The 13842-nt window shown below is 42.0% G+C and overlaps 1 protein-coding gene across 4 annotated transcripts in view; it reads left to right on the top strand.

The window, feature by feature from the left end:
• FRS2 (fibroblast growth factor receptor substrate 2) overlaps positions 1-13842 on the top strand; it is a 152793-nt gene that overhangs the window by 24369 nt on the left and 114582 nt on the right. For 3 of the 4 annotated variants that reach the window (XM_044228737.1, XM_044228733.1, XM_044228734.1), the window contains exon 1: positions 7078-7225. The exons of the other annotated variant lie outside the window; for it this stretch is intronic. The gene's annotated coding sequence lies outside the window, so the exon portion shown is untranslated. Of the gene's footprint in view, positions 1-7077; positions 7226-13842 lie in introns of those variants that run through there. 4 annotated transcript variants of the gene reach the window in all.

Below are 13842 nucleotides of genomic sequence, written 5' to 3'. Positions count from 1 at the left end.
ACTTCAAGATTAAAACCATGCTAAAATTAAATAAGCATAAGGAAGTCCCAACAAATTCTGACTTTTAAAAATCTATGCATTTGTAAAAATGTCAAGTTCTTTACAAAAAAAATTTTGGGGTCCTGGTTTATTGGTGCCTATTAGGTAATTCTGTTTTGTCTGTCTATTGGGTAATTCTGTTCTGTTTACATGAATGTAAATGCACAGAAAAAGTTCTGGAATGAGAATACCCAATCATTAACACTGGTTCCACCTGCAGAGAGGAGTAGGCTGGGGAATAGGGGAACCTTGTACTTTTCCATTGTACTCTATTTTTTCTCCTCATCATCTATACCCAAAATGTAGTCATTTATTTCACATTCAATTATTAAGATAAACAAACACATTGGGAAAGTAAAATGCCCCACCTTTTCTTTTTTTCTTTTTAATTTTTAAAATTTGAGTGTAGTCGGGGCGCCTGGGTGGCTCAGTGGGTTAAAGCCTCTGCCTTCAGCTCAGGTCATGATCTCAGGGTCCTGGGATCAAGCCCACATCGGGCTCCCTGCTCAGCAGGGAGCCTGCTTCCTCCTCTCTCTCTGCCTGTCTCTCTGTCTACTTGTGATCTCTGTCAAATAAATAAATAAAATCTTTAAAAAAAAAATTTGAGTGTAGTCGACACACAATGTTACCTTAGTTTCAGGCGTACAACATAGTGATTTGATAGATCTATCCATTATACAATTCTCACCACAGGTGTGGCTCCCATCTGTCAGCATACAATGCCATTCAGTCTGACTTATCTCCCTTAGCTGAATACCTTTAGTTCCAGCCATTTTGTTACAGATGACACAATCTCATTCTTTTCTATAGCTATGTAATATTCCACTATATAGAGATATATATGTCTATATTCCACCACAAATTCTTCTCAGTCTTTATTTTGCTATCAGATTTTAATATGAAATGCTTCTATTTGATAAATGTTCTCATAATCTGGAAGGCAGCTCAGATCATCCTCCCAACGGAGTGTGCCGATTTTTCCTTCTTTCTTTCAGTAAAACATGGTTACATAGCTATCTGCTATTAGTCTTTCTCAAATATTGCTGTTAGTCATCAGCACGATTACTAGTCAGTGAACTCTTATGATCTGCCAGGTCCTGTGCTCAGCTCTATGTAACCTCTCACAACAGTCTTCTGAGGTGGGCTTTCCTGTCGCTGTATTTGACGGTGGAAGGAGTAGAGGCTCTTGTGCGAGCTGGTTCAGACAGCTGGCAGGTGAGGCAGCTGAGATAGGTCTCTGGCAGACCGACTGCACATTCTGCAAAGGGAAGAGGAAGGAGGTGGAACTCGTCTGTAGCCTAAGATTTTTACTTTTTTTCATAGGTGGCATATACACTTTTGCCTAATTGCGAGGTGAATAAGCATCTGGGTCTGGTTGATGTGTTGGTTGAAAATTACTATTATTATGAGGATGATTATTATAGTATTTAGTAATTATGCAGTGCTTTATACTTCAAAGAACTGTGCTTTATAATCATTTATTAGCTACGTCTCACAACATCTCTATGGTACAAGATGCACTTATTGTGCGTATTTTGCAGAAAGAGAGAAACTGAGGCTGAGTAAATTGGGCCACAGCTGCGTGAGACACAATGAGGGTGGAATGCGACCTCTTAAGGTCTCGAGACTCACAGAACCGCCCAATCTGGACAACAGAAGTTTAATTCTTGAAAGCTTTTAAAGTGAGGGGTCAGTTCTAATACTTTCCCTTGATGTTTACTTAAAAATTAAATGTAAAATATATTAAAAATTGATGACCACTCCTTTTTAGATCTTCCATTTTTGAAGATTTTATTTTTTATTTATTTGTCAGAGAGAGAAAGAGAGAGCCCACGCACACAGCAGGGGGAGTGGCAGGCAGAGGGAGAAGCAGGCTCCCCGCTGAGCAAACCCCCCCCACCCCCCACCCCCCTGTCAGATTCTATCCCAGGATCCCAGGATCATGACCTGAGCCTAAGACAGACGCTTATCCAACTGGGCCACCCAGGGGTTCCAGATCCTCATTTTCGAACTTTTTTTTTCAGTTTTGATCTTTCACTGCATTTATGTCAATGTGACATTTTTGCTTGAATTCAACTTCGTTATCTCCCATTTCCCCCCACAAGCACAATTTATCCATAGATACTGGTTTCCAGTATCAATATTATATTGCTTCAAATTGCTTCCATTGTTTTTAAGCTATCTTTCGTTTGCCACATTCATAGGGCTGTTCACAGTAACTTGATATAAAAACAAACTTGGTGCAAGAATTATATTGGAATTAAAAGAAGTCTTAGATTTCTGTCACTTAGTTTTAGATTTACACATTTCAAAACAAAAGATTGTAAACATACCAACATGAGTTGGGGTGGGAGGGAGCGATGAGAAGATTCTGTGTTAAGTTTATTACAGTACCTATTAAAAATCTGGAAGTGATTGCATGCACTCTTCCATAAATCTGGTAGTCTGAGTTGAGAGGCAGCCATGGCTCTAGCACATGGGAAAGGCTCAGTAAATATTAATTTAGTAGTCAAGACCATGTTGTGGAGACAGATTGCCTGGGTTCTAATCCTGGCTCCATTACTTACTAGAACTGCAGTATTTTCAAATCTTCAGCTTGTGGGGGTGGGGTGGAGTGGGGAGAAAAGGCTCATACTCCATTAAATTAGTTATCATGAAATTTATTCAAGTATTTGCTATTATTTGTTTTTTCAATTTTCCAGGCTGTTGACAAGTAACATTAGCTACAATGCCTTTAAAATGTCGGTGGTAATATTTATCATGTGATGTCTCCATTTGCCTGGCTTGTTTAGAAACGGTACAACATGGTATCCCTCAATTGTCTACCCAGGAAAAAAAATTTTAAATTACTCTAAAATACATTGCAGTAAGTAGTTATGAGCACCTGTGAAATCTGCAATCTTCTGTACTTGTTTCTTTGAAACAGCCATATAACACCACACACCAGACAAGAGGCTCCAAACTTAGTGCCCACCACAAAGATTTCACACATGAATGAGGCTGACTTATTGTACCACCTGGATAAGGAGGCTGCATCTGAGCTATAGACACTGACGCCTTGTGGGGCACACAGCCAGTCTGCCAGAGTGTCTGAATTCTCAAAAGATGCTGGAAATTGGGATTTTTACTTGATATGATATTTCTCAATTAAAAAAAATTTTTTTTTAAAGATTTTATTTATTTATTTGACAGAGAGAGATCACAAGTAGGCAGAGAGGCAGGCAGAGAGAGAGGAGGAAGCAGGCTCCCAGGACCCTGAGATCATGACCTGAGCCGAAGGCAGCGGCTTAACCCACTGAGCCACCCAGGCGCCCCAATTAAAAATTTTTGACTGAATTTATTTCTTTTCTTAATTTTTCCCTCTCAGTTTATTTCTTAGTACAAACGACTGTGGGTCAAACAACACATTTGAGAGCCATTGAATGTCAACTGTCAGCCAATTACACTAGCAGATACACGGTGTTGGTAGTCCAGTCAGCAAATACTTCCAAGAACTTGCGCTAAGGCATGACTAAAAGTCTTTACAAAACTCCTAAGTCTAATGCGGAGATGGGCAATAATGTCACAGAAGAGAGTGAAAAATGCTGGAGCAGAGTGTGGAACCCAGGACTTCTGCCTGGTGAGTTAAGCACTTGATCAGGCCTAGGTTAAAACAGACAAAAAACAAAGACGCCTATTATTTGAAAGCTTGGCAAATGGTGGACACCCAAGTAGATGGCTCTTTTGTTTCACAAAACACCTTAATGGATTTTTGGGGTGGGAGCTCTGCATGGACAGGGCCAAGCCTTGCACGGTTGCAGGGGGACCATTGCTATTGTGGCTTGTGCAATTGGCACCCCTTTGAGCACCATTCAGGTTGTATTCTTCATGAATGGTACCCCCTGGATTTGTGCAACCTGGCGATTCTGTCAACAAAGATAGGCCTGGAGTCTGGCCCGAGAGAGGATTGAGCTAAATCCTTCTACATAATAAAGAGGAATTTTAAATCTTTGCGTAGTGGGTGGAGGCAGGAGGGTGGAGGGGTGCCCGTAATGGGGAGAAGAAAAGGGTTTGGAGGAAAGATCTCTAGAATGAGGGTGGGCCATTGGGCAATAACCTGGAGCCTAGGAACTTGGTGAGAGATTCCCTGTAATTTTTAGAAGAGATACATAAAACCCTCTGTCATCTTCTTTAACTTCTAGGAGGCACTGACAAATGAAGTCAAACAACTTTTTCTTTGGCATCAAGTATAGCCTTTGAACCTCTTATGTATGAATCAGCAGATAACCAGGAAAAGATTCAGTGCTCAGACTCACATAGCAACCCTGGGTTAAATTTACAATACTGTAATAACTTGCCTTTTTACTGTTTTTCTTCAAAAAGCTCCAAGTGCTTATACTTTTATTTCCTCATTTGTTCTGACATTCCAGTGTGGGAGGGGAAGATTTATGATAACATTATTTATAGATGGAGAAATTGAAATAGAGATTAAGTCGCTTACTCAATGTTGCATAGTTTGGGTGGTGGAGCCCACACTGGAAATTGGTTCTCCAAGCTCCTGCCACGAAGTGGAGTGAGCGTGAGTTCTGGAATTAGAGAAATCTCTGTTTGAACAATCCAGATTTCTGCCCTTTCGGTAAGAATGTGGCCTTAAGTCAATTACTTCATCTAGGTCTCAGTTTTTCTCGTCTGTAAAATTAAGACCATAAAACCTTATACTGGTGTAGTGAAGATTAATTTAGAAAATGCATGGAAAGTCCTGCCACAGAGTAGTTCCCAAATAAGATTAGGTCCACCCTAACCCAGTATTATCTGGTTAAATTTCATTACAGATGTAAAATAATCAAAAAAGAGTCCTCCATGAATACTCATTTTTTTTTTTCTAGCCTCATCTCCCACTGAGAGCAAAACATGAAAAAAAGTGCTTGCACACATCATTTAATTCAATGGGAGAACTTTTGCTTCAGTGGAGTTATTCCTGTTGGGAATTGTGGAAGACAAGATGGTAGAGTGCAGTGTTTCTACAACTTGAGAATGTGGCAGAATCACCTGCAAGGCCTGTTAAAACACAGATTGCGGGGCCCCACCCTGGAGTTTCTGATTCACCAGGTCTGGAGTCGGGCCTAATAATTTGCATTTTTAACAAGTTTACAGACGATGTTGATGTTGCTACTATGGACTACACCTCCAAGAAGAACTAGCGTGGTTAAGTGAAATCCAGGAGGTGGAGCCCAGCAATCTGTGTTTTAACAAGAACTCTGGGTAATTCAGCAGCATTTAGCAGTTTGAAAACCACTGACATAGTGAGGCAAAGCATCTGAGGAGACAGGCCCGCATTCAAATTCTGACTGGGCCATTTACTCGTCAGATGATAACTGTTTGGTAACAGACCTTTAGTCTACCTGAGTCCTGTGGGAAGCTTGACAAAGTTCAGGATTCCTTCCCACTGTCCGTCTAGGCTTCTCTGTGGAAAGAGCAGTTAGTGAGTTCTGCCAATCCAGGCTCTGTTTTTCACATCTTCACACTGTGAGGCACGAAAGGCTGTTTAAATTTGGGTATCTGGGAAGTATTTACCAACACTTCTGCAAACACAAAAATAAAATAAACAAGCAAGACAGCAGACAGCGCTGTATATAAAGCCAATGGCAAAGGCATTGTTTACATCTTAAATTCATAATAAGGGGTTCTGAACCATTTCCATTTTCCTGCCTTTCTTAGTAGAAAATTTAAAAAAACCTTCCTCCCCCACAGTTTTAAGAGATGCTTGTAAATTTGTTTTGCAGACAGGATGCATGTTAAGAGGATCCCCCACCCTCCCTCCAATAGTCTGGCCCCAGATAGGGAATCTGCTTCAGATGTTCTGTGCCTTCCTGATTTTGTGGCTGAGGAATTCCCTTTTTCTTTAACTTTTTTCCCTGCTTGGCATCTGACCCTGTGGGTCCTCAGACTGTCTCAGCTCCCAGCGTTGCAAGTGTCCAGGCTTGCCCCAGGATATTCTTTGGCTTACCTACCTTCATTTTTCTTATTGCAAAACCCTCTACTCTTTATTTCTTTCACTAACCTTTTCTGTCATCTGTTGCTAACCCAGTTTTCCAAACTGCCCCCATTAGAGTGATCCACAGGAGGAGAAATCCTTCCTATTGATGGTGACCTGGAAGAATTGTTGACTTTTATCCAGTCCTGCTTGGTACCAGGTATACTGAAGTGTTTATCGCACAGGTTCATTTTGAATTCCTACACAATCCAGAGGTGATTATCCATGAATGTATACGCACACACGCAAATGAGGAAACCGAGGCTTAAAGAAGTCAAGCAACTTGCTCAAGGCGAGAAAGTAAAAGTACCTAACAGGACGCAGGCAGTAAAATTCCAGGGTCTCCTGGCTCTTGGCTTCTGTTCAAATTCAAATGATGCTGAAATATAGGAATATAATTTGCCTCCTGCCCTTAAAGATCTTAAAAATCTTGTTAGGGGTAGATGAGATTTACACACACAAGTTAAAATCGAGAGCCACTGTTCGTGGCATTGGGTTTGGTACCTTGACCGGCTTCTTCCTCTGCTTGATACAGGTAAAAACAACAACCTCAAGTGGTTTGGAGATGATTGACCGAGTTAAGCACCCAAAGCGCGTAATACAGTGCTGTCACGTAGTAGTTGTTCAATAAATGTCAACTATCACTATTCTTAAAGGAGGCCGACCGGAGTGGAGAGAATACTGCAAAGTCGGGAGGCCGGCTGTATACAGCGGACCCGTGCACCAAAATTCTCCTATCCTCTGTTTCGTGGTCCGTAAAATTAGGTGGCTGGAGTGGACTAACTGGAAGAGCAGTCAGGCACGCAGCCGTCCCCTCGGAGATCCGAGGGGCCTCGGGGCAGAAAGGGTTAGTGACGAGTCTGGGGGCGGCTTTACAACGCTCAGCGGGAGAGGCCCCGCCCCGCCGCGCCCCGCCCCGCCTCGCCCCGCCTCGCCCCGCCTCGCCCCGCCTGGGAGGCCCTGGCAGCTCCAGCCCGCGAGCAGTTCCGGTGCCAAAACGCTTCCCTCCCCCGCTTCCCCGGAAGTGCTTTTCCAAGGTTCGGGCCGGAGAGGCCTTGTAGGCACAGCTGCTGAGCCTCGATCGGCTTCGAGTAGGAACTCCAGCCTGGGTTGGAGCCCGGGGGTCCGCGGCTGCCGACCCGTGCCTGCCTCCTCCCAGCGCCCGGGCCGCCGGTGAGTGGCCGAGGGAGAGCCGCCGGACGGCCGCGGGCCGCGTCAGGGCTTGTGCTCTCGGGCCCCTGCTGCCCGCTCTATGCTGCGGGCTCGGCTGTCGGGATCCGGGGAAGGGGCTTGTCGACCGCAGAGGTCCTCGCCGAGTCCGCCCGGCGGGAAGGAGCGGGCGGCGGGGCCTTGGGGTGGGCGGGGCGGAGCCGGAGAGGGGGTTCCTGGAGTTGTTGTAGCCGTTGGGACTTGAGAGTGGGGATGGGCCGGGCCTCGGTCCACCCGACCTCCTCATTTCTGCTCCCCCAAGTCTTCCGCGTTGCCTCTCCGATTTGGTTTCCTCTGGCGACCTGGGGCCGGGAATCTGGACACCAGACTCAATCTTGGGCTCCGGTTCTCGACTTTGGCGTCCCCCGGGTCTGTCCTGGGGTCGGTGACTAGCCCGGGTCCCAGGGGTGTCGTCTCCTCAGTCTCGGGGCTGGGCGATGCATGCGTAGATGCCGGGGATCTTTTGCAAACATCCAGACCCGCCACGGGGTTGCCCTGGGATCGATTTGGACTGCGCCCGGCACCGGTTCTGAATACGTAGGTCAGTGTGGCACCAGCGTGCCTCCCATGATCTTTTTACTCACTGGAAAGCTTGCTCGAGCTGTTGCCGAAGTCATGTAGGAAAGCAACTTGCTTGGGGAAAATCAGTAGTTAGGATAAGTTCCCTTATTTTCCTGCAGGCTTAATAAAAGGATGCTATTCTCTAATATGCACTCCTTATTCTGGTGGCTATGGCGAGTTTAGTCTGCAGCTATTGCACGAACTGGTTACAGAGGGTTGGAGAATTACTTGCACACCCTCTTCCCCGAAGTTTGTATACTTTCATATTTGGATCTGTCATTTTCCTTAACTTCTAAAAAAAACATTTTTGTCAGTAACTCCTCAGAGGTCCCCTATACTGTTCGAGTTGTGCTGCAATGCAGAGGTTCCCATAGGTAGACAGGTGGTGTGTGTGCGTGTGTTTTAACCTATATTTTGCGGTGTTTACCTCTGGTAAATTGAGAATGTTTAGAGGAGAAAGTGATGTAGGTAGTTTTTTTAGTGAACAGATTTCAGGTGGTGAACTGCTGGAAGGTTTGTAGGCGATAAGGGTTTTCCGCATTTAATAGTGGTTTTTAAATTAGGATCACAAGAGAGTGTGGTTGTGACTGTCTGCATTGTTTTTGTTTTTGCAGTGTAAAGTATACACAGACCACCTTTGTGAAACCATGACACTTAACTGCGTTTCTCATCTTGTGCTTCTATTAGGACTTATACTGTAGTTTTTTTTTTTTCCAATTTATTTATTTTCAGAAAAACAGTATTCATTATTTTTTCACCACACCCAGTGCTCCATGCAAGCCGTGCCCTCTATAATACCCACCACCTGGTACCCCAACCTCCCACCATATACTGTAGTTTTTTAGGTACTTACCTCATTCTCTCTCCTCCCACTACTGGAAGGGGAGGTAATATCATGCATTAGGGAAAATAGACTGAAGTGGTAAGTTCAGTGAGCTCTCCTGTGCAAAAGAAATTGTATTTCAGTGTTGTTGATTTTCAGCAGGCAAAGTGTGGATGACTTATAAAAAAATTCTGTTTCTTTTATTCCTTTATTGATTGTGGTCAAAGGGTGGTTGATTTTTAAAGTCCCTGGAAGAAGTTGTAGAGGGATTAGTTGCCCAAGTTTTAGATTTAGATAGAAACTGTAGATTCTTAGCCATTGGAAGTACTTGATTGTTTAGAGCTTATGGTTGGAATTTTGGAATCGACAAAATCTGCAAAAGGGGTCAAGTTAGATATGATTATGGATCCACAGTGAGAGTATGATAGATAATGTGTTTTGAAGGGAAATATTTGAAGAATTGTAAGAGCAGAAAGAGGTAATCAGGGAATTTCACATACCTTTAGGCACTGTAAATTTTGTTATGTTCAAGTCCATTCAATAAATATTAAATAAATAAATATGAATATTTGCATTGTAAATTTTATTGTATTATTCAAGTCAATGGGTACTGAATTTTTTTTTTTAATATTTTATTTATTTGACAGAGATCACAAGTAGAGAGGCAGGCAGAGAGAGAGGAGGAAGCCGGCTCCCAGCGGAGCAGAGAACCCGATGCGGGGCTCAATGCGGGGCTTGATCCCAGGACCCTGGGATCATGACCTGCGCCGAAGGCAGAGGCTTTAACTCACTGAGCCACCCAGGCACCCCTGTGGGTACTGAATTTTTGCTATGTTAGGCATCAAGCGATGTTGGGCAACGATGTAGGAACAAATATACATCCATAACCTTTAAAATTCATGTTTTGGCAATAATTTTCTAAGATATGTCAGAAATCATGAAGAGGTAAATTGTATTGCTTAAACATATTACAGATTTTTTCTAATCATAGGTGGGTGTTGTTTCATGCAAAACACGATTTAGGCATTATAGGGTACAAAGATTAAGTATTTGGTTTTCAGGAATTTGAAATCTAGAAGGGGATGTAAGATATTTACATAAAAATGTAAATACTTACTGTGTGAGGGGCTTGACCTAGAGTTTGGAGCTGTATGAAAGGAAAATGGGTTCATTTTTAATGGACTAATCAGCTAAAAAGTGGAAAGTGGTGGAAAGAAGTACTCTGAAGCTATTGAGCACTTAGCATCGTGCTCTGTGCCAGTTGCTTTCCATACATTTTCCAAGCTTCATAACAACATAAAAACATCTTTCTTAATAAATAAGGAGGGCAATGCTCCAGTGTATTAAGTAGCTGAGCCTCAGTGTGAATCCAGGTCTGCTTGGTGCCAAAGCCCATGCATTTCCATTATATCATGCTACGTCTCAGTGAACTGACAGCCTGAGTTTCACATTGCAGAGGGTAAGACTTTTCTAAAATAAGAATTTTAGGGGTCGGGAGTAGGTGGAGGAAGGCTTTTCAAATAAAGGGAGTGATGTAAGCCCAAGGGTGGAGGTGGGAAAGTTCATTGTATACCCAGAAAATTTAGTGGATGGCTTGCTTAGAAAGGTTTGAAATTCTAAGTGGGTCTGGGTTGAGGAGCATGTTTAAATGCTGTGTTTAAGAGTTCAGCATTTAGGAGGTATTGAGAAACTACTAAGTCTAATAGTGTAGTATGTGAAATGGTGTGTTGTAGAAAGCCAGCTTTCAATATAGTATCCATACTGGGTAAGGACAGCGGCATTGAGATGGGGTGGGTGGAGGAGGGCTTGTTGGGGAAAGTTTGGAGAAAACTGGAAGTTGAAAATTACATTCGTTTTAAATGTATGTGACGGGGATGGTGGTACTCTTAGTACAAATATAGGCAAAGAGGTGCATAATAAGATAAGTTTTGAATATGTTGAGTTTTTTATATACTTGCAAAACACTGGAATTGCCCAGAGGCTTTTGGAAATGTGGGTTTGTAGTTCATGAGAGAGGTCAATGCTGGGCATATATTAAACACGAGTGTAGAGAATAATACAAATAGATGTACTAGTTGAGTCTGTATAAAGAGGTGAAAGAGCTGAGAGGGAGTTTACAAGGAAAGAAAAAAAATGAGCCTTTATTTTAGATGGCATCTGTTTAAAACAGAAGGAAAAGATAGTCTGTACTGTATTCTGCTCCCTCTTGTTGCAGATTCAGATGGAGTACAAAGAATCTGATCATGGGAAAATCCAATTGGGAAATAAAATAATGCTATCATTACCCGATTTCATGGAGGATGAACTCTTTCAGACTCACTTGAGGATGAACTCTTTCAGACTCACTTGTTCCAGAGGGTTAGGCTTTAGTTACTTAAGAGCTGTTTGGTCATTTCTTTTGGGCATTTGTTGGCAAGTGATATGTGAGGATTTGGATGCAGATCTCTGATAGGTATTCTGTTTATTCATATTTGTGACTTTCAATTTTGGTTTCAATATCAAAGGCCTTTGAATATTCAAATACAATTTTTGTCCCTCCTATTTCTACTGGCTGCTAGTAGTGGCTTTCCTGGAAAATGGTATTTAATTTTTTTTTTTTTTGAAGATTTTTATTTACTTATTTGACAGAGAGATCACAAGCAGGCAGAGAAGCAGGCAAGAGTGGGGAAAGTAGGCTCCCTGCTGAGCAGAGAGACCACTGCAGGGGCTTGATCCTGGGACCCTGAGATCATGACCTGAGCCTGAGATCATGACCTGAGCCGAAGGCCTAGGCTTAACCCACTGAGCCACCCAGGTGCCCCGGAAAATGGTATTTAATTACATATTTTTCTCCCAACTCTCTTTTATAAGTACTGATCAACACAGGTAGTTTTGTCTTTCATGTCCTGATTATCCTAGAGGGATGGAATGGTAAGATACTTTTGTCCATAATGTAATGATACATATATAAAAATTATGTATTTTTATTTGGAAACTAAGGACTGTAGAATTATGGAATTACATGTAGTTTTCTGTTTGATATTTAAATGTGGGGAACCTGTGTGTTAATATGTAAAAGATTGTAATAATTTGTAGAATGAGGCTCAGATTTGTAACTTCTGGAGGGCAAGGTTATTATTTTTAGACTGATTTCCTTCTTGAGGATTAACACATTCCTTTTGTTTTGGAGAAATATGTTTTTTACTATATCACAGGCTCCTGGGAATGTCCTGAGTCCTGCGTCAGTCCGGTTGGAGGCAGGGGGTGTTGTGTCTGCTTTGTCTGGGCTGGTTGGCTTAGTTGCAGTGAGCCTGGTATTAATGAGGCAAAGGTCAGGAGTTCCATTTAGCTTCAGTCTCTGAGTGATGGCCAGGGAAGTACACCTCTAGCCAGCTGTCTTGGAAATTCTTTGGTTGTCATTGGTCACAAAGGTGACTGGCTTAGGATGGATCTTTATACCACTGAAAGAATATTAGAGGAAACTTAGCATAATGGTTAGTAATTCTGACTTGGGATTTAGACAGACCTGTGTCAGATTTCTCAGTATACGATGTTGGGAGAGTCCCTAAACCTCTGGGAGCCTCTACTTCCTCATTATTGAAGAGGTTAATATTTGGTTTGGGCTTGTCCTACTGTTGTTTTCTTTTTCCAAGAGGGAGTTAGCTGCTTACACCTGTGGTTCCCCAGTGCTGGACTGTGGAGAGGTGTCAGTCCATGACAGAGTTTTCACTTGTCTGAAATGAGAATGGATTCACTTTTCATGAAGCTAAATCTGTTGAATTTAAAAGATAATTTTTTCCCCTAAAATTATCTTTTACCATTTTTGACGTAAGCATATTAGTTCTTTTATGAAATAATGGTGGTGGTAATTGGTAGTTATTTTCTTTTTAAATGTTCTTGGCAAAATAAAAGTTGGCAGCTCTACGCTGGTCCTCCAGTTTTGTTCTTAAGATGATGGTTCTGCGAAATCTGAAAATCTTGGCTTAAACGGAGCCAGGGAATTGGGGGAGATTACTCATCCAGTATATTATACATAGTCAAGTTAGGTTTGGGGGTACATTCTACTGTTCTCTTACCCTATAGGGACTGTATTTTGATTCTCATCACTGCTGAATTAGTTTAATGTCGAGTTTCACATTAAGACTTTCAAGGAGCAGTTCAGATTGTTTTCAGTTCATACAAGTTGCTTCAAATTATTTAGGGCTGTATTTCTCAACCAGTCCCAAGAGGAAACCGCTGAACTGGGGGGGGGGCTGCCTGGGAGTGCTGCTGTAAGTCATTACTGTGTTGATTAGTCAACAAGATAAATAACTGGCCTTTGATATAATAAAATATTAGAAATTGGCTTTCCTTTTCACCTCTTTTGCAGGGAAGATCTTTGAAGCTAGATCAAGAAAAGCTTTTTTATTTAATAAAGCAAGTAAACCTTGTACAAATATCAGTATTCAGAATGCTTTCTAGAGAAAGAATGGTTCAGCACTTTGCATAATGGGTTATGTAAGTGGAGCCACAGAAGTCCTCCTGGGGACACAAACCAATTATTAGCATAAGCGCTATTGAAATTGCATTCAGTTGTCTAGATGAGGAGCATTTTGACTCCCTCGTTCGCTTAGCAGCATGGGGGTGGGGGGTGCAGAAAATTTAAGGTGCAGATCTCGCCTAAATGTTAAATTAAGGTTTAACATTTGTTTCCTTTTAGTGTTTTGGTTAAGTAACCTTAAAAATTGGGAGTGCTGTAGAAATACTGAGTATGTTAGAATGCCTAAAGCAAAATTTCAGATTAGGCTGAAATAGCTTTGGCCCTCTGTCTTTTAATTTTAAAGGAGACTGGAGTTTTGCTTCTTTTGATATTAAGGATGTTATTGTTTTATAGAGTTTCGTTGTATATTACTGTTCATTCTAAATAAAAGAATCATATGGAATACGTTTATTCTAACAATGCTTAGATTTTTCCTCCAAAGTATTCCTATTGGCAGAAATGAATGGTATGCTCAGAAGTCTGGAGAGGTAGCCCAAAGTGTCCTGCTATAAGTAGAAAATTTCATGATTCCTGTAGGGTTTTATTTTTAAAAATTCACATGAATTTCACGTTTTGGTATTTTATGTATATGTAAACAGTGTCTTAAAGTCAACTAAAATTAGTGCCCCCAAGGGCCGTATGGTCATCCTATGGATTTTTCATATCTCTAGGACATGGCTTGCATGACAGTTTAGTGGC

This window comes from Neovison vison, chromosome 12, assembly GCF_020171115.1.
Source record: "Neovison vison isolate M4711 chromosome 12, ASM_NN_V1, whole genome shotgun sequence".
Taxonomy (NCBI): domain Eukaryota; kingdom Metazoa; phylum Chordata; class Mammalia; order Carnivora; family Mustelidae; genus Neogale; species Neogale vison.
Note: the sequence above shows the minus strand (reverse complement) of the source record. Positions and strands in the feature narration are given on the sequence as shown.